Genomic DNA, 20786 nt, shown 5'->3' on the forward strand with positions numbered 1-20786 from the left:
TTCATGTATATGTAGTTTGAAATCTCTGATCAGAGTATGGTGGTAATTATGAAAGGGGTTTCATAGATTACACCATCGATGCAACTACAACATGACAAATAGTATCGATTCATTGACAACTCTCGATAAACCAATAGTTGTCGAATCGGTAGGGATATATGAGTTGAAGGGACCGTACTGTACGCTAACCATAATTGAATGGTTCTTGCAGGCACTATCATTTGATACCTAGGGAATCATGTAAGCGATGCTGCTAGGCGTTTAACATGGTTGGTTGGGTACTATCAGACTTGAGTTCTAACATTCTTGTTATCAAGGAGTTGATAAATAAGAATGGAGCAATTGGGGTATGCTCATATAAGGACATGTTTAGTCCGAATTACATGGAGATGTGAACCCACGGCTAGTTGTATCAATGAACCATTGAGGGCCACACAAGTACTAGCTTTCTAGATCCCGTTGAGAAGAAAAATAGTTCAATGTGTTGAACGGCTTATAAAGGAGTTTATAAGCATAAGGAAAATTAGAAGTATGACTTCTATAAAGGAGAAACTAGTTCAATGTGTTGAACGACTTATAAATGAGTTTATAAGTGTAAGGAAAAATAGAAGTAATAGAAGTATGACTTCTATGAGAGAAATGTAAATTTTAATTTATGGAAGTGTTCCTAAATTAAAAGTTGGCCAAGTGAATAATATATTTGAAAATTGTGATTTTCATAAGCATTATTATGGACTAAATTAAATTAATTCAAGTGTTGAATTAATTAAACACCAGTGGACCTAGTAGAGTCCAAATAATTAAATTAATTCAAGTGTTGAATTAATTAAATCATATTAAGTCTTATAGAGCTCAATTTAAATTAATTATTTAACTAGTGGACTTGAGTAAATTCAAGTAATGTTTAATTAGTCTCAAATATGTTTGAGATAATTAAAATAAGTCCATGGATTTTTAATTGTTAAAAATCAAATAAGATTTGCATGCATGGGAGAAGAAAGATTGGGAGATAACTTTTTGTATAACCAAGGCTTGGCATGCAACTTTTTTACTTTAACTTTTCCCACAACCAAAAAAATGTCTCTCCTTCTCTCCTAGCATGAATACTGGCCGAAAATACTATTCATCCTCTCCAATTTTTTTGTTATTCAATTGTTGAAGAAACACTACACTTCTCAAAGAAAAATGCTCTAATTTTTCTAGTGCAAAATTAGAGTGGTTCTAGCTAGTTGGTGGTGGGCCAAATTTGAAGGAAAGATTCAAGAACAAGAAGAGCTTGTAGATAGTTTCTACCATGGAAGAGCTAAGGTGTTTACACCTTAGTTGGAGCCATACATCAATCCTTGTGCTTGATAGATACATTTCTTAGCACACTATGAATGTCATTTTGTGTTTTATTGTATTTGCTACACACTTTCACTAGGTGGCCGAAATTTCTTGATGAAAATTAAAATTTTTAAACTTCCGTTGCGCTTTCGGTCACCGTAACCGATCCCCTTTCAAGTGGTATCCGAGCTATGGTTACGATTTTGTGTAGCAATTACAAGATATTATGTTGAGATTGATTTCTAACCGCATGAGAACAAAATTTTGCAACGAATTCAAGGCCGGATTGGGGCGGGTTTTGGGCAGCAAGTTGCTGCCCATTTCGGGCGGCTGGGGCTGCCCGAGGGGCTGCCCGAAACGTGCAGCAATGGCAGCCCAAGGGGCTGCCCGAACAGCCCCAACATTTTTGAAATAAAAAAAATTAATTTTTGGTAAGTTGGCCGGAATCCGGCGACGGAGCTCCGGCGACGGCGATGACGACTAGGGTTTTCAAAAGGTGTTTTGAAATATCCAAGTGTCATGGGCCTTGAGTTGTAGGGTCATTGGATGGCTAACATATTTGTGAATTTTAAATGGGCCAAAATGTTTTTGGTGAAAAATGAATTTTTGGGCCCTTAAGTTTAAAATTACAAAAGTTGCAAACATTTTCTCATGAAATAAATATTTTAAGTTGAACTTTAAATATTTATATAAATGGTGATTTACAAGAAATTCGGTTATAAATAAATTAAGTGGAAAGTAGACAAAGGTGTTTGTATACTTTGTTATTTTAGTTTATAATCGTGGCGGTTAGTGATTGGATCAAGATATATAATATTGGATCAATTAATTATTGTGATAATTAATTGATTGTGTATGATATGTGATATTATGCATGAAGGATGATCAAAAGTCCAAGCCCAATTTGCTAGGTGTATGCTAGGATATTTTGTGTTGAATGATTGTAATAATTATCAATTTATAAAGTGGGCCTGGTTTATGGCCCGTTCCCACCCCCCATGAGATGTATCCCTATTTGCCATGGATATTTATTTGTAAATATAGTATAATGGATGATCAAGATTGGAAGATGGTGGCCATGATGATTATGAAGATCGAAGACATGTAAATATTGGAAGCTAATGTAATAGTTGCATTTGCATCCCATGCATTTCCCTAGGATTGGACCTAGGCCCGTGTTTAGCTCACACGGTCCGTTAGTATTGGGGCAATACATCCTTGTTTGTTTACTGTTTATAATATATGCATAATATGTTATAAATAATGAGTATGTGCGTTATTATTATGATAATAACAAAGTTGCATGAATCCGGAAAACATACGATCAAACATGGCGAGCTTTTAAATAAAATTAATGATGAGACCTTTCAAAATTAAAAACCCTCATTTTGAATAAGATTCAAAATTAATATCAATCTCGAAAAGGAGAATTATAAATTTGTTTATAATTTCCTTGTCTTCCATCGACAATGGGTGCATGATGAACGCTACCCGTACTCGGGGCTCGGCTCATATTATTGGGGGTGCTTTGGGTGCCGGAAATGTAATGCCCGGAAATTTAATCCTAATAATCTGTAATTATTGAATTATAATTTGATATGATTATGAAAGGATTAAACGGGACACGCAATACAAGTACGTGTGAAAAGTGTGTGTAGGTGTGAGGAGCCCCACGCACATGCGCGAACCAATGCGCGCACATGCGCGCAGCAGGCAGTGGGCTTCGCGCATATGCGCGGGTGAATGCGCGCATATGCGCGAACGAGGCAGTAGGGTGCCTCGAGATGCATTTGCCTCGCGCATATGCGCCGATAGGGTGCGTGCATATGTGCCGATAGGGTGCGCGCATATGCGCGAGGTGATGTGCAGCTCACGCGCAGAGACAAGGGTCTCGCGCATATGCGAGAGGAAGGTACGCGCATATGCGCGAGAGGATTTGGGCGGAATTTCAAGGCGACACGTAGCTAGTTGCATGCAATATATATATATATATATATATATATATATATATATATATATATATATATATATATATATATATAAGGAAATCTTGGGCATTGTTTTATGCATACAAAAATTTCAAAGTGACTTATTAAATCAAAATATTTTACTAAGGATAGACTGTAAAAGTGCGAAAGAAATTTTACAAAAAGATGTTCAAAATCTTGCATCAAAACAAATTTTTGCACGATGGCAAGCTATATTAAGTATTTTTGATTTTAATATTGAATTTATCAAAGGAGATACAAATTCTCTACCAGACTTCCTTACCCGAGAATTTCTTCAAGACAGAATCAATGCCGCCGAAAAAAGATAAAGACAAAAGGCCTATCCAAACCTCTGTTGTTCCTAAATACTTGTATATAAATATATATATATATATATATATATATATATATATATATATATATATATATATCAGGCTCTGATACCAAAGACTACCCAGTGATACTTAGGGGGATAATTGAACACCAATAGAAATATTCATAAACAATAATAATAAAAGCAATTAATAAAAAGAAAATGCAATAACAATAAATAAAGTAGGCGGTTTAACCAGCCATATAATATGTATAATAATATATATATTTATATGCGGAATTTAAAGACAGGAATTTAAATACAAGAATTTAAATGCAGGAATTTAAAGATCTTTAAAGATTTGAGGTTCCTCCAGTTTCTGATTGCATATAATCTTTAAAGGATTATATGTAGAGCATACTTTTGCAAAGAACACCACAAAATCTTCAAGATATATATATATATAATATATAGGTATTTATATATATTTAGGCGGTTTAACCGGCCATATAATATATAATATATATATACAAGTATTTAACACATAAATAAAACACACCTTGGAATCAAAATAAGAACTTCAATATATCTTCAAAGGATTTACAAATTCTTCAAGAACATAAAGCTTGTAAGATAAGAACACCTTGAATGTGAGTGGAGAAAGTAGGAAAAGTAAGAAAGAGAAGAGAGAAGAAAGGAAGTGAAAGTGGGAATCAAAACTTGGTATCAAAAAACTTGCCTTTCCTTGCGAGACTTGTCTTCTATTTATAGATATCTTCAAGGGCATTTTCGGAATCTTGAATAGTATTTGTCGTTTTCATGCTTGCATCATTTCGTCGTCATTTTTCATTTTTTTTTTAATACACGAATATTACAATCAATACAAAATTTAAAATTTACTATTCATATTTACATTCCACTGTTTCCAAAAATAGGTCCATCATCATCATCATCTAAATGGATAGAGGGCTCTGGAGATTCTGATCTGTTTGATAAGGCTGGTGTAAATTTCATCAATATTGCCTGCATTTCTTCAGGAGTTTTTGCTGTTGCAAGCATAGCTGCCATTTGAGATTTTTGTACCAAAAAGTCTGTCTGCTGTGGTGTTTGGAATGTTTCTGGAGTCTTGACGTTACAGTCTTTAATCCATTTTTGAATATTCATAATTGAAAGGCTTGGAGGACTTTTAAATTTATCCCACCATTTAACTTTGAATCTTCTTATAAGTACTGGAAGTTTTTGATCAGAAAGTTCTACTGTCCATGCAAGAACCCATGGAACATAGAATTTTGTACAAAAAAGGGCTAAGGGTTGTAATGATTTTTCTTCATCTGTAGGTTTATACTGAGCTTTGAATAAATTGAACGAACTTTGGATTGGGGGTTTTAGAATTTCATATGATGAACCGAAAAATTCCCACCATGAATTCCACCAAAATGGAAATTGTTTGGGATCACATATTTTTGTGTCAAAATAAAAAAGCCATGTGTGTTTATGTTTTTGGTTTTGGATCAAAAAGGAATTGTACCATGCTTGATGATAATCCCAATAATTAAAAGGTATTTCGAAGAAATGTGTTTCTTTAAGTTTTTCTGGAAAGAATAGGGATTTGGTTAAGTCATATCCCCAATCAGCTGGAGCAATGACTTTAAGAATCTTACAAGTAGAATATGCCGGATCTTCATGTTTCTCTTCTAGGAAGAAATTTTTAAATATTACGGATTCTGTAATTTCAAGAATGGCTTGATAGAAATAAGGGGTTTTATTAATATCATATGGTTTATAATATCTTCCTTTTCCAAAATATTTTTGAAGAATCTGGAATGGTTCAGAACTATCGAATCCTCTTTCAGTATTAATAATATTTTGCCATATAGGTTTATCTAAAAATTCTGAAGAGGCTTTTAAATAAGGTTGGGTCAAAGAAACCTGAGGATTTAAAGATTGTTTTTGTGAGGATGTTGTAGGAGAATCATCTGAATTTGACAATACCTGGAAAGTATTTGAAACTTGGTTTTTTGAGGATTTTTCTTCGGAATTTTCTTTTTCTAGAGATTTTTTGTCCTTTGATGCTTCAAGAAGAGCTTCAAGAATTTGAAGTCTGGTTTCAATATCACAGTTTTCTTTCTTTGGAATTTGGAGTTTGGATTGGGCAGTGTCGACCTCTTCTTCTTTTGTAACAATTTCATACCAACTTTTTGGTTTTACTGGATCAACAGAGGTTTGGATAGGCCTTTTGTCTTTATCTTTTTTCGGCGGCATTGATTCTGTCTTGAAGAAATTCTCGGGTAAGGAAGTCTGGTAGAGAATTTGTATCTCCTTTGATAAATTCAATATTAAAATCAAAAATACTTAATATAGCTTGCCATCGTGCAAAAATTTGTTTTGATGCAAGATTTTGAACATCTTTTTGTAAAATTTCTTTCGCACTTTTACAGTCTATCCTTAGTAAAAAATTTTGATTTAATAAGTCACTTTGAAATTTTTGTATGCATAAAACAATGCCCAAGATTTCCTTTTTTATAGTAGAATAATTCTTTTGGGTGTCGTTCCAATGGGCTGATGTATATTGAACTATATACTCTTTGTCTCCTTGTTTTTGCTTTAAAATACCTCCATGTCCTAGATCTGAGGCATCTGTCTCAACTATTTTCGGTAGGCTAGGATCTGCAATATGTAAACATGGAATTTCTAATACTTGTTTTTTGATTATCTGTACTAACTCTGTGTGTTTTTCTGTCCATGGAACTGGGTTTTTCTTAAGCCTATCATGTAAAGGTTTTGCTATTCTATTAATGTTAGGACAGAAATCTAGAAAATAATTTAAACTTCCTAAAAATCTTTGTAATTGATTTTTATCAAGTATTTTATCAGGGAATTTATTTGCAAATTGCAAAGATCTTTCAATAGGTGTAATAGTTCCTTGTGATATGTAGTGTCCTAAAAATCTGATTTTAGTCTGGAATAGGCTTATTTTTGATTTGGATACTACTAAACCATTTTGTTTTGTAATATAAAGGAATGTTTTTAGGTGTTTTATATGCTCATCTATGTTGTTTGAAAAGACTAAGACATCATCAATATAAACTATACAATATTTTGAATAATCATTGAAGATTTCATTCATAATTCTTTGGAATTCAGAAGGGGCATTTTTTAACTCAAAAGGCATTACATTCCATTCATATTGTCCAAAAGGGACTGTAAAAGCAGTTTTATACCTGTCCTTTTGAGAAATTTGTATTTGCCAAAATCCTGATTTCATATCAAATTTAGAAATTATAGAAGCATTATGCAGTTTTTGTAATAGATCTTTTTTATTTGGTATAGGATATCTGATCCATTTTAATGCTTTATTTAATGGTTTATAATTTATTACTAATCTGGGAGTCTCTCTTTCAATTTCAGAATTTTTATTAACATAAAAAGCAGCGCAACTCCAAGGAGATCTAGATTTGGAAATTAGACCTTTCTTTTCCAAATCTTGTATTTCCTTTTTACAATGTTCTTCTAGATCAGAATTCATTTGTATTGGTCTAGCTTTGGTTGGGATTTGTTTATCATTAAAATCTTGTTCATAAGGGAGATCTACAATATGTTGTTTTCTATTCCAGAAAGCATTTGGAATTTCTGAACAAATTTCTGTTTCTAATAGCTTTTGAAATTTTGAAATTTTATTTTGAAGTTCTTGTGTTTCTAACTGTTTTATTATCCTTTTTTGGGAAATATCTTTTTTAAGATTTTCTAGTTAAAAATTTTTTCCTTGGATTAGTACATTAATACTATTTTCATATATAGAATATGCTTTTATTAAATTGAGATTTCTTGTACGTGGTTTTTCTAAGAATTCAAATTCTAATTTTTTGTAATTAAATTTAAAAGAAATAGAATTATTATTTACTTTATATGGAGTAATTAATCCTATAAAAGGTGTTCCTAGAATTACAGTATGATGTATATCATTAACAAGAATAAATGTAGTTTTAATAAGAACTCCATTGTTTAATATTGATGCTTCTGTTTTTGAATTGACATTTAATTTAGAATTGTTAGCAGCCGAAAGTTTTTCATTAGTTTTTTCTTGAAAATTTTTAGGTACTATCCCTGATTTTATACAATTTAAATCAGCACCAGTATCAAAAAGTGCAATTGTACTAATTTTAAAATTTTCTGAAAATACCAGATTTATTTTTAGTATGTATTTTCTAGAGGTTATTTCTCTTAATACAAAAAGAAAGTCTTCTGGAATTTTCTCAAGGTTTTGAATATTTTTTATTTCATTATCTTCAAATTCTTCAGAATATTTCTATTGGTGTTCAATTATCCCCCTAAGTATCACTGGGTAGTCTTTGGTATCAGAGCCTGGGGGGTAGAGTTATAAGGATTGTTTTTACGATATTTTAATTTGAGTTTTAGAAATTTAATTTCTCTTGAGTGTTTTTGCCTAAGAAGGTCTGGGTAGTAAGTCCTAACGTTAAGGCTGTAAAACCATAGAATTGCTTAGGATTGTAGAGAGAAATTAAAAATCGAAACACAAATTTTAATAAAATGAATTCAATTTTCTGTAGATCTACTTCTCTTAACTCCGCTACTTCAACTTCTTATGAGAATAGAAGGATAATAAATACCGAAGAAATAGTCATAGAAGATTTTGATAAATCAATTGATAATTGGGACATTCCTAAAGTAAATAAAGATCAAATCTATAAAACTTCTAGATATCAATTTTTCAAAACTGATTTTACAATTAAAACAGAAGAAAGAGATATTCAACTTACAAAACCTTTTGAAACAATAAATTTATTTTCTCAAAATTCTTTACAAAAACATAGAGATAAAAATTATAAATACCTTCATATTGGATTAGTCCAAGTTGGAATAAAACCTTTAACAAAAGAAGGATTAAATACCTCTATTCTTGCTATTTTAAGAGATGCCAGATTCACAAACTTTGAAGACTCCTTGTTAAGTTCCGTTGAATCTAGTCTGTGTACGGGACCAATTTCTTTTGATTGCTATCCAAACTTTTCAGTCTCCTTAAATGATAAAAATATTTTAAAATCTTTAGTTCTACAAGTTAAAACTCATAATTATAATATGCTTCAAGGTTCAATTCCCGTAGCCTTAATTTTTAAAGTACATTATAAAGCCATGATTTCTGCTTTTGCGACAAAAGTAAAATTTCATAGTAAAAAAGGAGAAACTCTTTTATTACAAACAGATTTAAGAAAATCTAATACAGTAATTCCTAAACCGATTCAATGGAAAGATATAACACTTCCAGAAGAATGGATTTTAGAAGGTATTGCCAAAACAGAATTTATAGAACAAGAAGAACCCAACACCCAATTAAAAGAAATAACTCAATATTTAGATGGAAGAGTTAAACTTTCTTTTGATAGAACAAGTAGTCATAACAGTAGATCTGATGATTCTTCAACTTCAGATACTATAGATTTAGGAAGAATATCACAAATAAACTCTCCTTATAAAACCCAACCTAGATATTCTACTTCAGATATACCCAATTCTATAATAAGAAATGTAGATTATACCTCAGAAATACCTAGACCCATATATACCAAAAATAAGATAGGAAGACAATTGAATATTCCAGAACAACAATTTGAATCAGAACAAGATCCAACAAGTCCAACTTTTTCCTCAATAACAGAAAATATAATTAATGAACTAAATGTTATAGAAAAAGAATTCCAAATAGATAAAAACTTTCTACATAAAGATTTTTATGATATACATAATAAAGCGAAAAGATTATGGTTTTTTGAGAATTTTATGAATACCAGAAAAGATATTCAAGAAAAATTCTATGAATTTATAAATAAATATAAAATTAACATTTTATTCTTCGATTGGTTTGAAATATACTCCTCTCAAAATTCCTTAGAATACCCATTTTCAAACTATGTTAATCCTATTACAATGAGAAATAAATCACCAGAATGGGAAACTATTACTGATTCTAGAAAAATTCAATCTAATCATCCTCCTTTACAAGGAATTAAAATACTAGTACAAAATCAACAAATTGAAGCAATTCCTATAAAAAATCCAGGAGATAATGAAAAAATTAATATAAAAAACATCATAATACAAAATAATTTCACAAATACAAATTTAATTACCATAGGAAAACAACTAGATCGGATAGAAAAACAAATACAAAAACAACCAACAACTAAAATAGAAACCTCGAATAGTAAACTCAAAAACCCAATTTTTAAACCATACCAAATAACTGAAAATAGTGTTAAAAATATCAAAGAGAATAATTTTGAATTTATAAAATTAATACAAGATAAATTAAGTAAAATGGATACAACAGCCAGTAGCTCAAATCAACCCATAGATCAAACTATTTCTGAAACACCAAACTCTAATCTTAGAATAAATACCTTAAATCATGATTCAGATATTAGTGAAGCTTTAGAACAATTCCAAAATCCTACAAATAAAATCAATAAAATTGATTGGAATCAATCTTTACAAAAGTTACAAATTATTCCTGCTCCAGACTTAGGAATAATAAAACCCATGACACAATCGCGTTTTAATGCTTTTTCCGTTTATGATTGGAACATAGATGGAATGACTGAATATAATATTCTTAGTATTTTACAACAAATGACTATGGCAGCAAATGCCTATAAAACTCAAACAAATACACAAGATAGAACCATAGCCGAACTCCTTATAGCTGGTTTTTCTGGTCAAATTAAGGGTTGGTGGGACTATTATCTTACAAATCAACAACAAGAAGATATTTTAAATTCTATAAAAACTGATGAAGACGGGATACCAATTTTAGATCAAGATGAAAATCCCCAACAAGATGCTGTAGCTACTTTAATCCTAACAATCTCTTTACATTTTATAGGTGATCCTTCACATTTAAAAGATAAAAATGCTGAATTATTATCAAATCTTAAATGTAAAAAATTAAGTGATTTTCAATGGTATAAAAATACTTTTCTAACCAGAGTCATGCTTAGGGAAGACTCTAATCAACCATTTTGGAAAGAAAAATTTCTAGCAGGATTACCAACTCTTTTAGGAGAAAAGGTTAGAAATAAAATTAGGGAATCATGTGGAAAACAAATAATTCCTTATAATGAATTTACTTATGGTCAATTAATTAGTCTAACTCAACAAGAAGGTTTAAAAATATGTCAAGATCTAAAATTACAAAAAACATTTAAAATGGAAAATGAAAAGAACGAAACAAGAATTAGGAACTTTCTGTCAACAATTTGATATAAATCTTAATAAACCTTCTCCTTCTAAATGCTTAGGAAACTGTAGTGAATCTAATGAAAAGCCATATAGAAAGAATTTTAATAAGAGAAATTTTAAACCAAAAGAAGATTTTTATAAGAAACCTTATAAGAAATTTAAAAATTTCAACCAATATCCTAAAAAATCATTTAAAGATATTGAATGTTATAAATGTCATAAAAAAGGACATACTGCTAATTATTGTAGATTGAATAAACATTTAAATGAATTAGAATTAAATGAAGAAATATTAAATAAAATTTCTAATCTTTTAATTGATTCTTTTGCGTCAGAATTAGAAAATTTTTCTTCTAAAGATGAAAATGAATCTTTACAAATAGATGAATTAATTACATCTAGTAATGAATCTGAAAAACAAATTAACATGCTTTCAAAAGATCAACAATTCCTTCTTGATATTCTAAAAGACATAAATGATCCCAATATTCAAAAAGAATATCTTGATAAAATTTTAAAATCTCTCAAAGAAAATAAAGAAGAAAAAACAGAAATAAAATATACTACTTTACCAAATACTTCTAAAAATACTTACGACCTAACCAATATTTTAGAAAAAAGGAAGAAAACAAAAAATAAAGAGATAACAATCCAAGATTTACAAAAAGATATAAAAGAAATAAAAATAGAACTAAAAGAAATAAAAGAAAAACAAAAACAAGATTCTGAAATAATCAAAGGAATATTAGATAATATTAATATTGAAAATTCCGAAGAATCTGAAGATAATGAAATTAAAAACATTCAAAACCTTGAAAAAATTCCAGAAGACTTTCTTTTTGTATTAAGAGAAATAACCTCTAGAAAATACATACTAAAAATAAATCTGGTATTTTCAGAAAATTTTAAAATTAGTACAATAGCACTTTTTGATACTGGTGCTGATTTAAATTGTATAAAATCAGGGATAGTACCTAAAAAATTTCAAGAAAAAACTAATGAAAAGCTTTCGGCTGCTAACAATTCTAAATTAAATGTTAGTTCAAAAACAGAAGCAACAATATTAAACAATGGATTTTTTATTAAAACTACATTTATTTTAGTTAATGACATACACCATACTATAATTCTAGGAACACCCTTTATAGAATTAATTACTCCATATAAAGTAAATAATAATTCCATCTCTTTTAAATTTAATTATAAAAAATTAGATTTTGAATTCTTAGAAAAACCTCGTACAAAAAACCTCAATTTAATAAAAACATATTCTATATATGAAAATAGTATTAATGCACTAATTCAAGGAAAAAATTTTCAAAATAATATTTCTCTAAAAAGAATAAAAACTTATGGGAATTATGAAAGAATTCTAACAAATTTATTTGATTCATGCAGGAAAATGGCGTCATCAAGCAAAGTTAATTATTCCCAACAGAAATCCCCCACAGAATTAATTTCTTTTGGAGATATCAATCTCCCTGTTTATCCTCAAAACTCACAAAAATGTTTCAGGACTTCAAAACCTTTTCATCTAGAAAAGTCCCAAAAAACTTTATTAAATTCAATATGGAACGTCCAACCAAACGATTCCAATCAAAAAGTCATAGTCTTAAATGCCTTGGCCTATTATTTCAATCAAATAAATATTTCTTCCCAATCATCACATGAAGCTGATTCAGAAACCATATTATATTATGTTGTTTACCAAGGGAAGGTGACAGGAGTCTACAACCATTGGACCCGAGTGGTTGAAGTTATTAAAAATGATCAAAATTCTTTTTATAAAAGTTTTAAAACCCTTCCTGAAGCTCTAGAATCAGCCAACCGTTTTATTGGTCCAAATTACTTTATTTATTATCCAATCCGAAAAGATATAAATACCCAAAAGAGTTATGGTAAACAAATAGCCAATGAAAATAATTTTCCAAAAAAGAGTTTTTATGAAATCCCTAAAAAAGTTTTAAAAACTGATTTTCAATTTTGTAATCATTGCGAGACGATGGTAAAAAATTTTAAAAGACTAAATGATTCGAAATCATTAATGTCTGATAAAATAAAGGAATTGACGGAAAAATTACAAAAAACAGAAGCAGCCCTTAAGACAAACCTTATAAACTTGGACCTTCTTAAAAAGATTCAAGATTTTGAAATAGACAAACCCAGTCTATTAGACAGACCTAGTCTATTTAATTCTAGCCAAAAACTGAGCCCAGCAAGATTTTTCTTTAGACCACTTACAGAATTAAGCATATTACCTACCCAAATAAATGACATTATTTTCTCAAAAGCCAAAGAAAATTTCTACAAAAAATTCCAAATGATCCAAGAAATTCTTTTCTTAAAACCTAATGGCATAAAAATTATTCCTTTAAAAGGAATAAATGAATATGCCAAACATAAAATTGATTGTGAAAAAGAAACTTTAGACATAGACAATTGTTCTTGTCAACTTCAATTCTACATCCTTTCTACCCAAATACATTTTTTCATCATTTAGAGATTTTTTCTTTCAGTTTAATAATAAGGAAGAAAGAATAAGTATAAATTCCTTATTAGATTTAGGATTAGTTTCCGAAATCATCATTACAGATAAAGATAACATAGACAGTCTCAACAGTGTTGCCCTTAAAAGTGCAATCCAATATATCTTTGATATCGGCAATAATGAAGTAAAATTAGAAATAAGATCAACATGTCCAGAATGGATTAGAACAGATTTAGAACCAGCAGTTCACAGAATTTGGGTCAGTCCCTTTTTTAAATGGCAAAAACAAGAAGCGGAACCCAAAGTCCATCATCCAACCATTTGCAGTGCTACAACCCAAAAACAAATAAAACATCAGAGATTACAGACATTAGCCTTCAAGCATAAATTCATCGAAAAGAGAAACGAAGACTACAGATTGTATTTTATGAATCAGATTTACAAAATCTACATATTGAGCTCATCACCATGCGTTGATCATTTTCCAGATTTTCATACAGATGCTCCAAAAACTTTTTATTTTTATACTAGAATGTACAACAGATTCTTGGAAGAATTAGAAGACCAAAAGATAGAAGAAATCTTCTACTCCTCAGAAGAAGATATTATCCTTGAAGATTTACTCGATGAAGAAGGAATGCACAATTTAGACACATGATTTTTATTGAATTGTAAATTTTGTATTTTAATTGTAAAAATTGTAATAAAAAAATATATATATATACATATATATATATATACATATATAAATATATATATATGGAAAATGACATCAAAATGATGCAAACATGACAAGGACAAATACTATTCAAGATTCCGAAAATACCCTTGAAGATGTCTATATAAAGAAGACAAGGCCTCCAAGGAAATGCAAGTTTTTTGATACCAAGTTTTGATTCCCACTTTCACTTCCTTTCTTCTCTCTTCTCTTTCTTACTTTTCCTACTTTCTCCACTCACATTCAAGGTGTTCTTACCTTACAAGCTTTATGTTCTTGAAGAATTTGTAAATCCTTTGAAGATATATTGAAGTTCTTATTTTGATTCCAAGGTGTGTTTTATTTATGTGTTAAATACTTGTATATATATATTATATATTATATGGCCGGTTAAACCGCCTAAATATATATAAATACCTATATATTATATATATATATATCTTGAAGATTTTGTGGTGTTCTTTGCAAAAGTATGCTCTACATATAATCCTTTAAAGATTATATGCAATCAGAAACTGGAGGAACCTCAAATCTTTAAAGATCTTTAAATTCCTGTATTTAAATTCTTGTATTTAAATTCCAAATAATAAGTGTATTTAAATTCTTGTATTTAAATTCTTATAACAATAAATAATAAGTGAAATATATATATATATATATATATATATATATTTAAAGATATATATATAAGATATATATATATATTTATAACAATAAATAATAAGTGAAATATATATATATATATATATATATATATATATATATATTTAATTATATATATATATATATTTAAAGATCTTTAAAGATCTTTAAATTCCTGTATTTAAATTCTTGTATTTAAATTCCAAATAATAAGTGTATTTAAATTCTTGTATTTAAATTCTTATAACAATAAATAATAAGTGAAATATATATATATATATATATATATATATATATATATATATATATATATTGCATATGAATTTTTCAGAAACGAAAAGGGTAAGAATCGAGAAATCGAAACCAACTTCACATTTGATTCTAGATTTCAATTGTTCGATCAATTCGTCCGTCTGATTTTAAATCCGATTTCGGTACCGAGTTCCTATCAGCGTAGGCTACAATTGGACGTAAGTTTTGCTACGTTTTGACATGCTTTGAAATTATGCTATTGTCAGAATTGAATAGGATTCAAATAGGATGTTCTTGATATGTTTGACATCGTAGAATCGAAGTCAGATTAAGAAATAGACTGATTATGGAATTGTTATGAATTTCTGATTATAATCGGTTGATATCGGACAGATTTAGATTATGGATTGATTATAGATTGTACTGGATATGAGTTATGGATTGTAACTGTTATCTGGTGTATTGGTATTGACGGGGATATTGGAATTGTACCGTTATACCGTTGATTTTGAATTAAATACAGATTGATCAGATTGTTATGGAATTGACTAGTTTATTGATATGAGATTATTGATATTGTCAGTACCAGACAGATTGTGAGTTCAGGACTTCGACTGACCCAGAAACCGACGAAAGAAAGGTATAAGTCAATGTGGTATTGGGAGATGGACTTGAGTCGGTTTAGACTTGGGTTTCCCTAAATCACATACTTTACTTTGTTGCATTGATACTTGCATTGATTGATTGATATACTTGTTTTCTTGAGTATAGATTACAGGTATTGGAAGAGTAATCTTATGACAGAAGTGCCGTTAGTGGTGGGATCACCACGGGCACATTGCACGATGTCATAAGATGGTGTATTGGCGGTTGTGCCAAAGACTGTCACTGGATGTTTGGCTATCGATGTGGATAGGATGGTGGCTTTTTCTATTACTGTTAATCAGTATTGTATCGATGTGGATAGATTAGTAGCTCTTCTATTACTGTTAATCGATGTCATATCGATGTGGATAGAATTAGAGTTGCTTCTATTACTGTTAATCGGTACTATATTGATGTGGATAGAATAATAGCTACCTCTATTACTGGTAATCGATACCATATCGATGTGAATAGAACTGGAGTCTTTTCTATTACTGTTGATCGATACCATATCGGCGTGGATAGAACTGGAGTCTTTTCTATTACTGCTAGTCGATATACGCATGCCAACTTCTGGAATCGGGATCCCTAGACTAGGATTGAGTCTAGTCTGAATGATGTAGCTACGAGTATTTTCGATAGTTTGATATTGATTATGTTTCAGATTTTGATACATATATCTGTTACCCGATTACATGCTTTATATTGTTTATATGATTGCATGTTTCGTTGATTTATACTGGGAGTATATTCTCACCGGTTTATCCGGCTGTTGTCTTGTCTGTATGTGTACTTGACAACAGGTGGGACAGGTCCAGGGTCGAGAAAATGAAGAGAAAGATCGTGATTAGAGTGGTGGCACCGGACTTGGACTAGAAATAGGGTTGAACAATTGATAGTAGTTGTCAAACCCTAGTTTGAATAAATGTTTGTGATACAGGACTTGTATTTTTATATACTGATATGTATATATGATTTAATTGCACTACGTTCCGCATTTAAAAAAAAAAAAAAATTAGACCCTGTTTTATAATTGATTAATTAGTCCCAACGATGATTAAGAACTTGATTAGCGTCCGGGTCCCCACAACAGGTGGTATCAGAGCGATAGATCCTTGAGACTGAGATAGGAGCTAGTGAGCGGGGTAGATTGAGGTTTTCTTTCCTGCTTTTGATTACTAGCATGATTCCTGTTTTAATATATGCTACCTGAATTATCTGATATTGATATGGTATTGTATATTATTGGAATGGATCACCTGTAAGATGATCCGAGGAGGCTTGAAACAGGATTATTGTTGGAATTGCTAACCCTTTTGGTTATCAGATATGACTCCGAGAAGAATGCAAGAAAAGGGGAGTACCTCAAATCCTCCCATGGATGTGACACCTACAGCAATGGAGAAATTGCTGAAAAGATTTCAGTCATTCCATCCACCGACTTTGAAAGGAACGGAGAATTCCGTAGAATGTGAGAGTTGGTTGGACGATATTGAATAGTTGTTCGAATCTTTGGAATATACTAAGGAAAAGAGGGTGAAACTGATCGGACACCAGTTGCATGACGTTGCTAAACACTGGTGGAACACGACAAAACGGGCTTTGGAATTACGAGGTACGGCCATTACCTGGAATGTGTTTAAGACTGAATTTTATCTACGGTTCTTTCCAGTTTCATATAGGAAGGACAAGGGAGCCGAGTTTGCAAACTTGAAACAAGGCCAGTTAAACATTGATGATTATGTGGCTAAGTTCTCTACTCTGCTCCGATTTGCCCCTCATGTGGCTGGGAGTGATGAGGCCGTTGCAGACCAGTTCATAAATGGTCTAAATCCTGAAATCTTTACCCTGGTGAATACCGGGAGGCCAAACAATTTTACCGATGCCTTGAACCGAGCCAAGAGAGCCGAAGCCGGTTTAATGAGACAGAGAGAGGCCTCGTTTGTGCCTTCAGCACCGAGATCACCGCTGCCTCCACCAGCTCCCCGATTTGAGAGCGGCAGTGGCAGTGGGAAGAAAGACTTCCTGAAAGCTAAAGGGAAGAAATTCAAGAAAGCTGGAAGTAGCTCCTCTAGTTCGAGTGGCTCTAGACAGACTAGTCAGGGCCAGAGTTATATAGGACCATACTGTAGCACCTATGGAGGGAGGCATTCCACAGAGCAGTGCAGAGGAGTGTTCGGCAACTGCCGCATCTGTAAACAGCATGGACACTTTGCTCGAGTGTGTCCACAGAGAGGTGCCCAGGGATCACAGGCAGCTGAGTCATCTGGATCAGTGGCCCAGACAGGGAGACGACTCTCTGCCGTTCATTCCTTTCAGACAGCACCGCCTCCCCAGTCTCAGCTGAGGCCAGGAGGGGGCCAGACCGCGAGCCAGCCTCCTAGATCGCAGGCCCGATTATTTGCTTTGACTGAGGAGCAGGCACAGGATGCACCTGATGATGTCGTGGCTGGTAACTGTTTTATTTCTGGTTATCCTGCATATGTACTGATTGACACTGGTGCATCACATACTTTTAATTCTGAGAGATTTGCATTGAGTCATGCGTTACCTGTTGAGTCATTGTCTGCAGTAGTGTCTGTCTCTTCGTCGTTAGGAACAGGTTTGATATCAGTGAAATCTGTGAAACCTTGTAGACTGCAGTACGATGGACATACGATTGAGTTAGACTGTATTGTGCTTAGTTTATCTGATTTTGATTGCATTATCGGTATCGATATGTTGGCCGAGTACCGAGCTACAGTCGATTGTTTCCACAAGATTGTTCGATTCAGACCTGAAATGGCTGAGGAGTGGAAATTTTATGGTAAGGGTTCTCGTTCTAGAATTCCTTTAATATCTGCAATGAATATGACTCGATTGTTGCAGAAAAGAGCGGATGGATTCCTGGTATATTCAGTTGATTTACTGAAATCGAGCCCATCATTGGCGGATTTGCCAGTGGTGTGTGAGTTTGCTGATGTCTTTCCAGATGAGATTCCTGGATTGTAATGCCCGAGAATTTGATTATCATAATTTGCTATGAGATTAGTGAATTAAATAGATATAATCGTAAACGGGCCACTACGAGACCAGATTGGACAAAGAATATAAATTTCATAAGTTGCGGGCAGAACTAGTGGCGCCCGAGCGGTAGGAAGTGACCGCCCGAGCGCCAATGTTCAATGAAATTATGTTCGGGCAGAATGTGTGGCGCCCGGGCGGTAATTTATGACCGCCCGAGCGCCAGAACCAGACATCGTGGGCAGAACCTTCCGCGCTCGGGCTGTAGAACTTAACCGCCCGAGCGCCGTTTGGAATTGAGCAATGTGTGACACGTTTCGTTTCATGCAAGATATATAAGATGTGTCTTTATTTCATTTCCCTCACCTTGTTGCAGACTGAAAATCGAGAACTCCTAGAAAAGCTTCAAGCTTCATTTCCTTTAAGTTTTAGATGGTGATTTTGAAAGAGTCATACATCCAAATTTTAATCCGATTTCGGTTTTGAGCTCCTCTCTTCGAAGGCTTCAAAAGGATGTAAGTATATCTCATTTTCAGCATGATTCAGATTTGAGATATTGGAGAAATTATGATTTGTTTAGAGATATGGGTTCTTGATCTATTGAGCTTACTATATTTATTTCCGGATCGAATTTTAGACACCGTATGCTATGGGTTCGATTTTACAGCTCATGTCATGTGGGAATGATGCAGATTTTGGAATGTATGTTGATATTTGAATGAGATGATGAGTTAGTGATATTGAGAGTAGTATTGTTGTGATATATCGGTACCGAAATATACGCCGTTATGCCGTCAATGTGGTACCAAGATTGAATATTAATTGCATATGAGTTGATTTGAGTTGTGTTTTGATAGAATATATCTACACATTATCATTTCAGACTAAACTTGATAGAGTTGACATACTGATCTCGAGACTTTGACACCGACTGTTCAACAAGAAAGGTATAAGCAATGTTTGTTTGGGAAGCCACAACTCAAATAAGATATTATTTGAGTTTCCCAACCAAAATCACATACTAGTATTATTGTATATAGGGTAACATGTTTATGACTTGTTTATAGAATTATATTCAAATCTTGTTACATGATTATGCTTTGATTATAGAATTGTATTCAAGCATGTAAGATTATTGTGATATTCAGATATGAATATGAGCATGCTTTGTTACATGTTGATAGTCATTGCATTTGAGATAGGAGAGTCATTTGACAGGCATTGTCAAATAGCTAGATGTTCGGTGTATCTCAGCTTAGGAGCAGCCCTGACTCTTATTGTAGTCGTTGATACAGCTCAGACCGAAGTCTAGGAATAAGACGTACAGTCACCCCGAGTGGGAGGGTAGGTGACAGCCATTGACGTCTTATTCACACCGGGATCCCTAGAGTTCTAGTCGAGTCGAGTCCAGACATGGTGATTCGCATTGCATTGCATGTGCATATGATGTCATTCATGATATCATGTTTCATGTTTAATTGATTATATGCATGTATACATGTTTATACTGGGATTTGTTCTCACCGGAGTTTCCGGCTGTTGTTATGTCTGTATGTGTGCATAACAACAGGTGGGGCAGGATCTAGGTCACGCAGAGGATGAGAGATGGACATAGCGTGGTGATCTCGAGCTTAGCAGAAGGACTAGTAGTTGTACTTTTGGCATGTACTGTATTTAATTACTAGTTGTCGGATATGGTTTGGAACTAGACATATTTGTATTTTACGGTTGTATATTATGTTGTTGAATAACATAGAATCTTCTTGTGTTAACTTAAATTTGAGTTAATGTAAAAAAAAAAAAAAAAAATTGACCATTTTGTTTTTATGATCCATTTATTCCCAAAGAAAAGTTAGAGCCCGGGTCCCCACAACAGGTGGTATCAGAGCCGTAGGTTTTGTAGACTGAGTTAGAATAGCATGAGCGGGGTAGATTGAGTCTTCTTCCTTGCTTTTGTTGTGCTAGCATGGTTTATGGCTTTCCCTATTACGTGTTGTGTTATCTGATTTGATTGCAGCATGTATTGGTTAAGACTGAATCAGAACCGATTCTGGATCAGAGGTAAATGATCAGAGAAGGGCAGAGACAGTAGTATAGAGTGTATACTAAACTGTTTGTATAGCAGATACATGCCTCCTAGAAGAGCAGCCGTTCCTT

Source organism: Primulina eburnea, chromosome 3 (genome assembly GCF_022965805.1).
Source record: "Primulina eburnea isolate SZY01 chromosome 3, ASM2296580v1, whole genome shotgun sequence".
NCBI classification, from domain to species: Eukaryota; Viridiplantae; Streptophyta; class Magnoliopsida; order Lamiales; family Gesneriaceae; genus Primulina; species Primulina eburnea.